Source organism: Scardinius erythrophthalmus, assembly GCF_964197995.2.
Source record: "Scardinius erythrophthalmus genome assembly, chromosome: 25".
Taxonomy (NCBI): domain Eukaryota; kingdom Metazoa; phylum Chordata; class Actinopteri; order Cypriniformes; family Leuciscidae; genus Scardinius; species Scardinius erythrophthalmus.
In genome coordinates this window covers 31,595,392-31,602,891 of record NC_138245.1, presented here as the reverse complement: position 1 = coordinate 31,602,891, position 7,500 = coordinate 31,595,392, and the positions used below count along the sequence as shown (strand labels likewise).

General features: G+C 43.5%; 1 protein-coding gene across 3 annotated transcripts in view; it reads left to right on the top strand.

Moving 5' to 3' along the window:
• Positions 1–7,500, top strand: part of mafgb (v-maf avian musculoaponeurotic fibrosarcoma oncogene homolog Gb) — a 32,705-nt gene that overhangs the window by 14,537 nt on the left and 10,668 nt on the right. Inside the window, exon 2 of one of the 3 annotated variants that reach the window (XM_081357340.1) lies at positions 956–1,064. The exons of the other annotated variants lie outside the window; for them this stretch is intronic. The gene's annotated coding sequence lies outside the window, so the exon portion shown is untranslated. The remainder of the gene's footprint in view (positions 1–955; positions 1,065–7,500) is intronic. 3 annotated transcript variants of the gene reach the window in all.

Sequence of the window (7,500 nt, the reverse complement as noted above, 5' to 3'; positions counted from 1 at the left end):
CTCTGCAGATGTTGTTTATGCTCAAACAGCAACATTACACACTAACTAAAGTTAGAAAAGTCAAATCATAATCAACCAGCCCTTTAAAACTTTTTTTCACTTCAGCAATAATTTGCCATGTGTCGTCTTTAAAAAGACCATTGTTGCGGCTCCTCTCTTCCCAGTCTGTCAGTAACGCTCTGTTTACTTCCTGTCTCTATGAAGCCCATCCTTCTGAAAAGCACACTGTGCTCTGATTGGTTGGCTGGATCAGTGTGCTGTGATTGGTCGAGCGCTTCGAGTGTGTTTGGAAAATGTTTGTGCTAAACTTGTGAGGGCCAAATGTATATAGTGAAATATCACGACCTGCTAGTGACGACATTTGACTGGTCCTCATTAGTAAAACAGGATTTAAATCAGACAAAACTTGTGTTTATTTAAATCTGGTGTTTGGCACATGTTTCTCTAATAGGTAGGTTTATGGGTAGGTGTGTGTGTGTGTGTGAGTGTGTGTGTGTGTGAGTGTGTGTATGTGTGAGTGTGAGTGAGCGAGTGTGTGTGTGTATGAGGGTGTGTGAGAGAGAGAGTGTGTGTGTGTGTGTGTGTGGTTATGTGTGTGTGTGTGTGTGTGTGTGTGGTTATGTGTGTGTGTGAGTGAGTGTGTGTGTGTGTGTGTGTGTGTGTGGTTATGTGTGTAAGTGAGTGTGTGTGTGTGTGTGTGTGTGAAGTGTTTGTACTAGTACTAAGAACTCCTCAAAACACCTTCTGTGTTGCACAAGAGCGTTTACACAGGATTAACGATCCTAAAACTGAATGAACTTCTAGGAAAGGCCACGCACACACACACACACACACACACACACACACACACACACACACACACACACACACACACACACACACACACACACACACACACACACACACACACACACACACCTTTAATCACCTGTGAATCTGTTTCCTTGAATCTCAGACTGGTGTGTCAGTCATGTGACACACACACCCTCACACTCCGGCAGATGTTCCCGCAGTCGATCCATGGCGTTCCAGACCCGAACATTAACATCAACCTTCACACAGAAGTAGGTCAGAGACGGAGACCCACTTTCTGATCAACAGTCATGTGCTGCACACACACACACACACACACACACACACACACACACACACACACACACACACACACACACACACACACACACACACACACACACACACACACACACACACACACACACACACACACACACAACCATCATGTGCTACACACACACACAAACACACAACCATTATGTGCTACACACACACACACACACACACACACTCAACCATCATGTGCTGCTGTACATCTATAGACACACACACACACACACATGCATAAACACATATTCTTCACATTTATTCTCCATATTTTTCAGCCTTTTGATGATTGATTTTTAGGTAACATGTTTACATTAGTTAAAAACATCCGTTAACACGAACTAACAATAATAAATAGTTGTAAAGCATTTCATAATTTTAGTTAATGTTCATTTCAACATTTACTAGTTATTTTTTTAAATCAAATGTTGTATGTGTTAAACATTATTTAATAGACCTGAGCTGATAAATAGTAATAAGCACTACAACAAACGCATTTACTAATGATAATAACCAACAGGACCTTATTGTAAGCGGTACCGATTTTTATTTATTTGCTTTGTGTTTCTTATTGTATATAATAAATAATAATTGTGTGTGTGTGTATATATATATAATATATTGTTATTATTATTATTATTATTTTTATTATCTTTTTTTTTTTTGGTAATTTGATTATTTATCTATATTTTTATTCTTCTTCTTTAGTTTAATTAGATTTCATTAAATAATTTGAATCTATTTCTTCAGCTGAAATAATGCTTCCTTTAACAAAAATGCGTATTTATTATAATTTTCGTTTCGTTTCAACCAACGTTTAATAAAATGTTTAATGAAATCAAATAAATCAACAATAATAGATTAATACATAATCAGTCCAATTAACATACACATTTCTTGTTTATTTTGCTGAATAAAAGCAAAGAACAGTGATATTTAATGACAGATTTTTAGATGTCTAAAAGCGATCTCAGCGCTGAAGTCTCGCTGATGTTCAGAGTCTCGCTGATGTTCAGAGTCTCGCTGATGTTCAGAGTCTCGCTGATGTTCAGAGTCTCGCTGATGTTCAGAGTCTCGCTGATGTTCAGAGTCTCGCTGATGTTCAGAGTCTCGCTGATGTTCAGAGTCTCGCTGATGTTCAGAGTCTCGCTGATGTTCAGAGTCTCGCTGATGTTCAGAGTCTCGCTGATGTTCAGAGTCTCGCTGATGTTCAGTGTTCAGTGTTCAGAGTCTCGCGGATGTTCAGAGTCTCGCTGATGTTCAGAGTCTCGCTGATGTTCAGAGTCTCGCTGATGTTCAGTGTTCAGTGTTCAGAGTCTCGCGGATGTTCAGAGTCTCGCTGATGTTCAGAGTCTCGCGGATGTTCAGAGTCTCGCGGATGTTCAGAGTCTCGCTGATGTTCAGAGTCTCGCTGATGTTCAGAGTCTCGCTGATGTTCAGAGTCTCGCTGATGTTCAGAGTCTCGCTGATGTTCAGTGTTCAGTGTTCAGTGTTCAGTGTTCAGTGTTCAGTGTTCAGTGTTCAGTGTTCAGAGTGTCGCTGATGTTCAGTGTTCAGTGTTCAGAGTTCAGAGTGTCGCTGATGTTCAGTGTTCAGTGTTCAGTGTTCAGAGTGTCGCTGATGTTCAGTGTACAGTGTTCAGTGTTCAGTGTTCAGTGTTCAGTGTTCAGTGTTCAGTGTTCAGTGTTCAGTGTTCAGAGTGTCGCTGATGTTCAGTGTACAGTGTTCAGAGTGTCGCTGATGTTCAGTGTTCAGTGTTCAGTGTTCAGAGTTCAGAGTGTCGCTGATGTTCAGTGTTCAGTGTTCAGTGTTCAGAGTTCAGAGTGTCGCTGATGTTCAGTGTTCAGTGTTCAGAGTGTCGCTGATGTTCAGTGTTCAGTGTTCAGTGTTCAGTGTTCAGTGTTCAGTGTTCAGTGTTCAGTGTTCAGTGTTCAGTGTTCAGTGTTCAGAGTGTCGCTGATGTTCAGTGTACAGTGTTCAGAGTGTCGCTGATGTTCAGTGTTCAGTGTTCAGAGTTCAGAGTGTCGCTGATGTTCAGTGTTCAGTGTTCAGTGTTCAGTGTTCAGAGTGTCGCTGATGTTCAGTGTTCAGTGTTCAGTGTTCAGTGTTCAGTGTTCAGTGTTCAGTGTTCAGTGTTCAGTGTTCAGTGTTCAGTGTTCAGAGTTCAGAGTGTCGCTGATGTTCAGTGTTCAGTGTTCAGTGTTCAGAGTGTCGCTGATGTTCAGTGTTCAGTGTTCAGTGTTCAGAGTGTCGCTGATGTTCAGTGTTCAGTGTTCAGTGTTCAGTGTTCAGTGTTCAGAGTTCAGTGTTCAGAGTTCAGTGTTCAGAGTCTCGCTGATGTTCAGAGTCTCGCTGATGTTCAGAGTCTCGCTGATGTTCAGTGTTCAGTGTTCAGTGTTCAGAGTGTCGCTGATGTTCAGTGTTCAGTGTTCAGAGTGTCGCTGATGTTCAGTGTTCAGTGTTCAGAGTGTCGCTGATGTTCAGTGTTCAGTGTTCAGAGTTCAGAGTGTCGCTGATGTGGATGTTCAGTGTTCAGTGTTCAGTGTTCAGAGTTCAGAGTGTCGCTGATGTTCAGAGTCTCGCTGATGTTCAGTGTTCAGTGTTCAGAGTGTCGCTGATGTTCAGTGTTCAGTGTTCAGAGTTCAGAGTTCAGAGTGTCGCTGATGTGGATGTTCAGTGTACAGTGTTCAGTGTTCAGTGTTCAGTGTTCAGTGTTCAGTGTTCAGTGTTCAGTGTTCAGTGTTCAGAGTGTCGCTGATGTTCAGTGTACAGTGTTCAGAGTGTCGCTGATGTTCAGTGTTCAGTGTTCAGAGTTCAGAGTGTCGCTGATGTTCAGTGTTCAGTGTTCAGTGTTCAGTGTTCAGAGTGTCGCTGATGTTCAGTGTTCAGTGTTCAGTGTTCAGTGTTCAGTGTTCAGTGTTCAGTGTTCAGTGTTCAGTGTTCAGTGTTCAGTGTTCAGTGTTCAGAGTTCAGAGTGTCGCTGATGTTCAGTGTTCAGTGTTCAGTGTTCAGAGTGTCGCTGATGTTCAGTGTTCAGTGTTCAGTGTTCAGAGTGTCGCTGATGTTCAGTGTTCAGTGTTCAGTGTTCAGTGTTCAGTGTTCAGAGTTCAGTGTTCAGAGTTCAGTGTTCAGAGTCTCGCTGATGTTCAGAGTCTCGCTGATGTTCAGAGTCTCGCTGATGTTCAGTGTTCAGTGTTCAGTGTTCAGAGTGTCGCTGATGTTCAGTGTTCAGTGTTCAGAGTGTCGCTGATGTTCAGTGTTCAGTGTTCAGAGTGTCGCTGATGTTCAGTGTTCAGTGTTCAGAGTTCAGAGTGTCGCTGATGTGGATGTTCAGTGTTCAGTGTTCAGTGTTCAGAGTTCAGAGTGTCGCTGATGTTCAGAGTCTCGCTGATGTTCAGTGTTCAGTGTTCAGAGTGTCGCTGATGTTCAGTGTTCAGTGTTCAGAGTTCAGAGTGTCGCTGATGTGGATGTTCAGTGTTCAGTGTTCAGAGTTCAGAGTGTCGCTGATGTTCAGAGTCTCGCTGATGTTCAGTGTTCAGTGTTCAGAGTGTCGCTGATGTTCAGTGTTCAGTGTTCAGAGTTCAGAGTGTCGCTGATGTGGATGTTCAGTGTTCAGTGTTCAGAGTTCAGAGTGTCGCTGATGTTCAGAGTCTCGCTGATGTTCAGTGTTCAGTGTTCAGAGTGTCGCTGATGTTCAGTGTTCAGTGTTCAGAGTTCAGAGTTCAGAGTGTCGCTGATGTGGATGTTCAGTGTTCAGTGTTCAGAGTTCAGAGTGTCGCTGATGTGGATGTTCAGTGTTCAGTGTTCAGTGTTCAGTGTTCAGTGTTCAGAGTCTCGCTGATGTTCAGAGTCTCGCTGATGTTCAGAGTCTCGCTGATGTGGATGTTCAGTGTTCAGAGTCTCGCTGATGTTCAGAGTCTCGCTGATGTTCAGAGTCTCGCTGATGTTCAGAGTCTCGCTGATGTTCAGAGTCTCGCTGATGTTCAGAGTCTCGCTGATGTTCAGAGTCTCGCTGATGTTCAGAGTCTCGCTGATGTGGATGTTCAGTGTTCAGTGTTCAGAGTCTCGCTGATGTTCAGAGTCTCGCTGATGTTCAGAGTCTCGCTGATGTTCAGAGTCTCGCTGATGTTCAGAGTCTCGCTGATGTTCAGAGTCTCGCTGATGTTCAGAGTCTCGCTGATGTTCAGAGTCTCGCTGATGTTCAGAGTCTCGCTGATGTTCAGTGTTCAGTGTTCAGTGTTCAGTGTTCAGTGTTCAGAGTCTCGCTGATGTTCAGAGTCTCGCTGATGTTCAGAGTCTCGCTGATGTGGATGTTCAGTGTTCAGTGTTCAGAGTCTCGCTGATGTTCAGAGTCTCGCTGATGTTCAGAGTCTCGCTGATGTTCAGAGTCTCGCTGATGTTCAGAGTCTCGCTGATGTTCAGAGTCTCGCTGATGTTCAGTGTTCAGTGTTCAGAGTCTCGCTGATGTTCAGTGTTCAGTGTTCAGAGTCTCGCTGATGTTCAGTGTTCAGTGTTCAGAGTCTCGCTGATGTTCAGAGTCTCGCTGATGTTCAGAGTCTCGCTGATGTTCAGAGTCTCGCTGATGTTCAGAGTCTCGCTGATGTTCAGTGTTCAGTGTTCAGAGTTCAGAGTCTCGCTGATGTGGATGTTCAGTGTTCAGTGTTCAGAGTCTCGCTGATGTTCAGAGTCTCGCTGATGTTCAGAGTCTCGCTGATGTTCAGTGTTCAGTGTTCAGAGTTCAGAGTGTCGCTGATGTGGATGTTCAGTGTTCAGTGTTCAGTGTGTCGCTGCAGAGCTGTTTCTAATTGCAGGTTTCCTCGCTCCGGCTGCTGAGTTCAGTTGTTTTGTTCCCCTCCGCTCGACCCCAATCCCAGCGTCCTCCTCTAAGCTCCGCAAATGTGCCGAGGCGGCAGTTTTGACCGAGAGCTTCCCACCAACCCCAGCGCTCGCTCTCTCTCACCTGCCTTTCTTCATCCCTTCTTCATTCTCTCTCTCACACACAGTCCTGCGAGCTCTGCCTCTGTGGTGTTTCTGACTGGAGTTTTTCTGAAACTGCTGGACTGCAGATGATTAAGCGTCCTGTTCTGGCCTTATGGGCGATGTGCGATTAACCGGTCGAGAGTTTTGCTCAGCGTTTGCATGCGTTTCTAAGCATTGCGGTTTAAAAACGAGTGATTTTAAGCGGTGAAAGACAACACACTTCACTGTGTGTAGAGGAGAGCGGTATTTATTTTGCCCTCATTAATTTCACACGTCACAGTGTGCACTTTTTTCTTTATTAACCCGAAATAATGGAAGTGAAATGTGACAACATGCCCCATAGTACATTATAACATGACCATATGACAGATTAAAATGTGATCTAATCAAGAAAATATACAAGACAAGCTAAAATATTTTGTCAATACAATACAATTAAGTTTTTCTTATAAAATAATGGCATTTTTTAATAATTAGGCTAAAAATAAACATATTTTTGAGTTTGACAACAAACACACCGGAAAAACACAGCTATACAGCATAGTTCAAAATATAATGATAATTAATAATTTCTTAACATTGCTGAGTATTTCCTCCTTAAAACTGCAGTGAACCAAAGACAGTCTCAAAAACACACTTTGAAATCGCTGGTGTTTCTGACGTCACAAACTACCTTGTAACCAATCAGATCAACGTGTGATCGTCAACCAGTGGATCTCTGAGCTGAGGGAGTGAGTGGAGGCGGGGCTCATTTGCATATTCATAGCACCGCGCATACTAAATGAGGCAAGGGTGTCGAGTTACATTAAGATATTTTAAGGCATGAAGACATTTGTTTTCAAGGAAAAAATGCTTATATATGTAATTTTGGTGATCAAAGATGAGTTTTAAGGGATAAAATGATGGACTACAGTTTGTTTGTGAAGTTCTGTGATGAGCGACGGTGTGTGTGATCGAGCTGAAGCTGATCTGATCCTGGAAACTTCTCTCTGTCTTTTTTGTGATGTCTTTGGGTCAGTGAGGAAGAATCCCTCATTACCACGGCAACAGCAGCCCTACACACACACACACACACTCACACACACACACACACACACACACACACACACACACACACACACACACACTCACACACTCTCTCTCTCTCTCTCTCACACACACACACACACACACACACACACACACACACACACACACACACACACAGTCAGAGGACAGCGTAAGTCCTTTATCAGAGTTAATGTGTTCTGTGCGTCCAGCAGCGGGTGTCCTCTCCTCTCAGATGAATATTAAACAGACTGTGTGTGTCATTATATTAACCTGTGTGTCCTCTGAGGAACTTCAGACGCCCTTCGTCTGTCTGAGACACACACACACACACACACACACACACACACA